Raw genomic sequence first — 6,212 nt, forward strand, 5'->3', positions numbered from 1 at the left:
ATGAGATCAACAGGAATACTAAAAATTGGATGTTTCTGTGAAAAAAAAATGGCTACAGAGATATGATTTAGAAATCAATTTCATCAGAATGCTTAGAAGTTGAAATGAATAGGATCTCTGATGTAAATCGAACAAATAGAAGGTAACCATGCAAAATAATCCCAAATTTGCTTTAAACAGTTCACTCTCTTGAGCCTTCAATTTGAGTACTAAAAAGTCACCACTTAAATAGTATGTACTACTTATTGAGCATAGTTTTAAGGTGTTTTAAGAATTTTAAATATATATGAACCTTACCAAAAAGCTCCTAGGTAAGGGCTCCAGGAGTGGCTCAGTTGGTTAAGCATCTGACTCTTGATTTTGGTTCAGGTCAGGATCTCAGGGTTATGGGACCATGCCCCAAGGCTCCACACTCAGGCTCCACACTCAGTGGGGAGTCAGCTTGAGATTCTCTCTCCCCCTCCCCCTGTCCTTCTCCTACTGACCCTCTCTCAAATAAACAAATAAATCTCTTTTTTTTAAGCTGCTAGGTAGACACTGCTATGATTCTCATTTTAAAGATGAAGAAATTGGCAGAATTTCCAGAACACTTGGTGAGACGCGGAGGAGCAGCGGCTGCCCGAGCTGCGCCCAGCAACGTGCTCCTTCCCTCTCCTCCACACCGGCCTTGGCCCTCTCACTGGCTGTAGAAAATGGTGAAAGAAACCACTTACTGGGATCCCTGGGTGGCACAGCGGTTTAGCGCCTGCCTTTGGCCCAGGGAGCCGGTGCATGGAGCCTGCATGGAGCCTGCTTCTCCCTCTGCCTGTGTCTCTGCCTCTCTCTCTCTCTCTCTCTCTCTCTCTCTCTCTGTGTGTGTGTGTGTGTGACTATGATAAATAAATTTTTTAAAAAAGTAAAAAAAAAAAGAAAAAGAAAAAGAAACCACTTACTATGATGTTTTGGGAGTCAAACCCAATACCACCCAGGAGGAATTGAAAAAGGCTTACAGGAAACTGGCCTTGAAGTACCACCCTGATAATCCAAATGAAGGAGAGAAGTTTAAACAGATTTCTCAAGATTATGAAGTGCTCTCTGATACAAAGAAAAGGGAATTACATGACAAAGGAGGAGAACAGGCAATTAAAGAAGGTGGAGCTGGTGGTGGTTTTGGCTCCCCCATGGACATCTTTGGTATGTTTTTTGGAGGAGGAGGCAGGATGCAGAGAGAACGGAGAGGTAAAAATGTTGTACATCAGCTCTCAGTAACCTTAGAAGATTTATATAATGGCACAACAAGAAAACTAGCTCTGCGAAAGAATGTGATTTGCAATAAATGTGAAGGCCCAGGTGGTAAGAAAGGAGCAGTCGAATGTTGTCCCAATTGCTGAGGTACTGGAATGCAAATAAGAACTCATCAGATAGGATCTGGAATGGTTCAGCAAATTCAATCTGTGTGCATGGAGTGCTAGGGCCATGAGGAACGCATCAGTCCTAAAGATAGATGTAAAAGCTGCAACGGAAGGAAGATACTTCGAGAGAAGAAGATTCTAGAAGTGCATATTGACAAAAGTGTGAAAGATGACCAGAAGATAACATTCCATGGTGAGAGAGACCAAGAACCAGGACTGGAACCAGGAGATATTATCATTGTTTTAGATCAGAAGGACCATGCTGTTTTTACTCAATGAGGAGAAGATCTTTTCATGTGTATGGATATACAGCTGGTTGAAGCCCGGTGTGGCTTTCAAAAGCCAATATCTACTCTTGACAACTGAACCATCGTCATCACCTCTCATCCAGGTCAGATTGTCAAACATCGGGATATCAAGTGTGATCATGTTTATATAATGCTCATGATCATGTTTATATAATGCTCATATAATGCTCATGATCAAGTTTATATAATGCTGGTCCAAGGCAGTCTGCATATCACAGACAGCCAAGGTATTTAGCTCATGATTATGGGATTTTTGTTACACGGGGGGTTTAAATATAAAATAATAATACTAATTTTGAAGGTCTGCCGAAGTTCACAGTCCCCTACAACTCTTATCTTCACTCAGTTAACTTTGCTATCTGGCCCTTAGATGCAATATAACTGAATAATAGTTAAGCATGGACTCTGAAATCAGATTTCCTGAGGTTAAATTCCGACTTTGCCACTTACTAGATGTGAGATTTTAAAAATTTACTCAGATTCTCCAGAAGGATAAATTAATTAATTAATTTATTTATTTATTTATTTATTTATTTCCTTATTTATTATTTATTTTTTTAGTGAAAAACCAGTGCTTTCAATCGGGGGGGGGGGGGGGTTGGGGAGCCTGTAGTGACACATTGGAAATGCTTTGTAATCAGTATATTAAGGAGACATTCATACATTTCAAGTGCTTAATTCTGATTCCAGATTTAAGCTTGTGAACATGACTTTTAAACATACAATTAAAGCTGCTCCTCATAATTTGCTATACTACCAACATGAAATTACAGTTACTTCAGAGCATAAGTTAGATGGTTTAAAGTAAGCCTGTCACATACCTAGAAGACAACTTCCTGTCTCATACATGCAAATTAACTTTTCCACGTCAATGTTTCTTCACTCTAAGTTACCCTGCTCCCGAAGTCACTACTCTGAAGTTTATCATGGTCCAAAGAGAAGGAAAAAAAGTGTAACCAGGACTGATATATATATATAGCACACTAAACGAAGGCATGCCAATTTATCGTAGACCATATGAGAAGGGTCGCCTAATCATCGAATTTAAGGAAAACTTCCCCAAGAATGGCTTTCTCTCTCATGATAAACTTTCTTTACTGGAAAAACTCCTATCTGAGAGGAAAGAAGTAGAAGAGACTGATGAAATGGATCATGTAGAACTGGTGGACTTTGATCCCAATCAGGAAAGACAGCGTCATTACAATGGGGGAAGCATATGAGGATGATGAACATCATCCTAGGGGTGGTGTTCAGTGTCAGACCTCCTAATGGAGCCAGTGAATAGCACTGCTGCTGGCATTTTACATGCAGTGTAGTGAATGAGTGAAGGACTATAATCATAGCTCACTACTTGCTATTGTTTTTGTTTTAATATTCAACTATAAGAGTATTTTAAAAGTTAAATGAAGAATAAACTCAAAAAGAAAAGCTCTGATTTTGCCCTGCGTGTATGATAACTTCAGTGTGCAAGATAAGTTTAATATTGTAAAAACTACTTTTAAAAAAAACCTCCCCTAGCATTTGTTAGGCCATACCTTGTAATTGATTGCAGCTCTGTGTATGAAACAGTTCAGGCTGAAGTGCTAGGTGTATGTATTGACTTCAGTGTATGACCCTTAGTTGTTAAGCTATGAAGTTACAACTTGTATTTAATTGGCAATCAGACAAAGAATTTATTAATTTATAGAGAAGTGTTGGTCTATAGTTATGTTACGTGGGATTCATTGTGATGCCCCTGCATTTTATTGCCTCAACTGTTATTTGAAGATGACATGCTATGTAATTTGGCCTATGGTATCAGTGATTGAAAGGATACCTCTCTAAAGAAGGGGTTTATCATATGCTGCTGCTTGAGGGCTTGCACTTGTAGAATTGCATTCCCTTCTGCTGTGCCATCTTATATATATATATTAATATATATATATATATATATCAGTCCTGGTTACACTTTTTTTCCTTCTCTTTGGACCATGATAAACTTCAGAGTAGTGACTTCGGGAGCAGGGTAACTTAGAGTGAAGAAACATTGACGTGGAAAAGTTAATTTGCATGTATGAGACAGGAAGTTGTCTTCTAGGTATGTGACAGGCTTACTTTAAACCATCTAACTTATGCTCTGAAGTAACTGTAATTTCATGTTGGTAGTATAGCAAATTATGAGGAGCAGCTTTAATTGTATGTTTAAAAGTCATGTTCACAAGCTTAAATCTGGAATCAGAATTAAGCAATTGAAATGTATGAATGTCTCCTTAATATACTGATTACAAAGCATTTCCAATGTGTCACTACAGGCTCCCCAACCCCCCCCCCCCCGATTGAAAGCACTGGTTTTTCACTAAAAAAATAAATAATAAATAAGGAAATAAATAAATAAATAAATAAATAAATTAATTAATTTATCCTTCTGGAGAATCTGAGTAAATTTTTAAAATCTCACATCTAGTAAGTGGCAAAGTCGGAATTTAACCTCAGGAAATCTGATTTCAGAGTCCATGCTTAACTATTATTCAGTTATATTGCATCTAAGGGCCAGATAGCAAAGTTAACTGAGTGAAGATAAGAGTTGTAGGGGACTGTGAACTTCGGCAGACCTTCAAAATTAGTATTATTATTTTATATTTAAACCCCCTGTGTAACAAAAATCCCATAATCATGAGCTAAATACCTTGGCTGTCTGTGATATGCAGACTGCCTTGGACCAGCATTATATAAACTTGATCATGAACATCACACATACATCTTAGCCCAGAAATATTAACAACATCAATCAATAATTCTTAGTCCTGAAGGAATCACCTGTGTTTTGGTGACAGTGTGTCAACCAAATAAATTTTGTCCGTGATCTAATATATCTCAACACAGAAAAGTTCATGTAAGAGATACACTTTTGAGTATTAGAAAAATTAATTTCACAAGTCCTGTGGAATTTATGTGTTCCATAATTTTAATAATGAGAATCATATATAATCATGCTTTCCTCTCACTTTTAACTACCTCAAATCTCAAAGTTTGTTCTGGCTATCAGAAAGTTCAGAGTTAGATTCAGTACTAAATAATCACAGGTTTTGCCTACTTTTATGGCAATATATTAAGTTGCCTCCCTTTCTTTGATCCTCATAATGAATGAATATCTCTTCAAGTGTATATTTTTTACAAATCTACTCAAAAACTTTTAAAATAAATATTTAAAAGAAATCAATGTATATTTTAGTTTATTTATTGTTTTTGAGGCAACTCCAGGATATTTCTTCTCTTAGTAGGTGTCTGGATCTGGATTCATACCAAAGTACCTTCTAGAATAATTTGAGAGTAGGTCACTGAATACCAAGAGCCTTATTTTATGTGCATTGCTTCCTGTCCCTTGAAGAACTATACATTCTGCCTCTCCTGTACCACTAAGCCCTACGCTATGAACAGCAGAGGCATTTGAGTGAATTAATTAATAAATAACCAAATGAAGTATAAATATCTTCATTCTCAGAGGTTTAGAAACACCAGTTAAGCCTCTAACTCTCTTTTCTTTGGGGTCTGGATGGCAATTCTACAAGTTCAAAGGATTCAGTTTTATCTGAAGTTTCTATCAGAAGAGTCTTAGGAGTTCATATGAATAATTAGCCTAGCTATTAGTTGATCACCAATTTGTTGTCCCAAATCTATCATTCACTACGTGCTCTATCATGGAGATGGACTGTAAATTTTTCTGCCATGCCAACTGGTGCAGAGTCAAGTTTTGTCTGCTGAGGATATTAGAAGAACTCTGTAAGAGGAAGGAATTTCTCTTCCTGGTTCTAGTGTACTTTGTTCACCAGACTTTTACACAGTTGGGTTTTCTTCAATACTCAATGGCCAGTTGCTTGTAGCACCTGCCCCTGGGAAACTTTCAATGACACCTTTTCAGATGCTTTCATAATTGAGTGGTGGTCCCCTGCACCTCTGATGGTGGGCTTCCCCTCCTATGTGCTCTGGTGGCTCTGGAGTGAACTCCTAATTGTAGCGCCTTCCTGTGGACACTTTCCCCAGCCCGCCAGAGGGCAGATCTGAAGATTCCTGCTGATGTGGCACCTCACCTAACATTTCAGTTATCTGGTAAGTCATGCTGGTGTCTTCTGCTGAGGTCAGGATTTTGATCTGCAGTGTGGTATGGGGAGGGGGCTTGTCCTTCAATGTTTTCTCTCAGCCCAAGCATAAGTGAGTGGCTGTATCCTGTGTCTGATATTGTATTCTTTAGAGTTTTCTTTACCTCCTTTTAACCAATGCCCTATAAATTTAATCCTCTATTAATATTTTTTATATTAAATTTTCCAACAGGATGCCTGGGTGGCTCAGTGGTTGAGCATCTGCCTTTGGCTCAGGTTGTGATCCCAGGGTCCTGGGATTGAGTTCTGCATCTGTGTTCCCACAGGGAGCCTCTTCTCCCTCTGCCTATATCTCTGCCTCTCTCTCTGTGTCTCTTATGAATAAATGAAAATATTAAAAAAAAGAAAAGAAAAATAAATTTCCCAGTTCAAGTTAT

At 38.1% G+C, this 6,212-nt stretch overlaps 1 pseudogene; it reads left to right on the forward strand.

The window, feature by feature from the left end:
* The first annotated feature begins 1,086 nt into the window (after positions 1 to 1,086).
* LOC140616892 (dnaJ homolog subfamily A member 1-like) lies at positions 1,087 to 2,968 on the forward strand (annotated as a pseudogene).
* Positions 2,969 to 6,212: the final 3,244 nt, after the last annotated feature.

Source organism: Canis lupus, chromosome 25 (genome assembly GCF_048164855.1).
Source record: "Canis lupus baileyi chromosome 25, mCanLup2.hap1, whole genome shotgun sequence".
Lineage (NCBI taxonomy): Eukaryota > Metazoa > Chordata > Mammalia > Carnivora > Canidae > Canis > Canis lupus.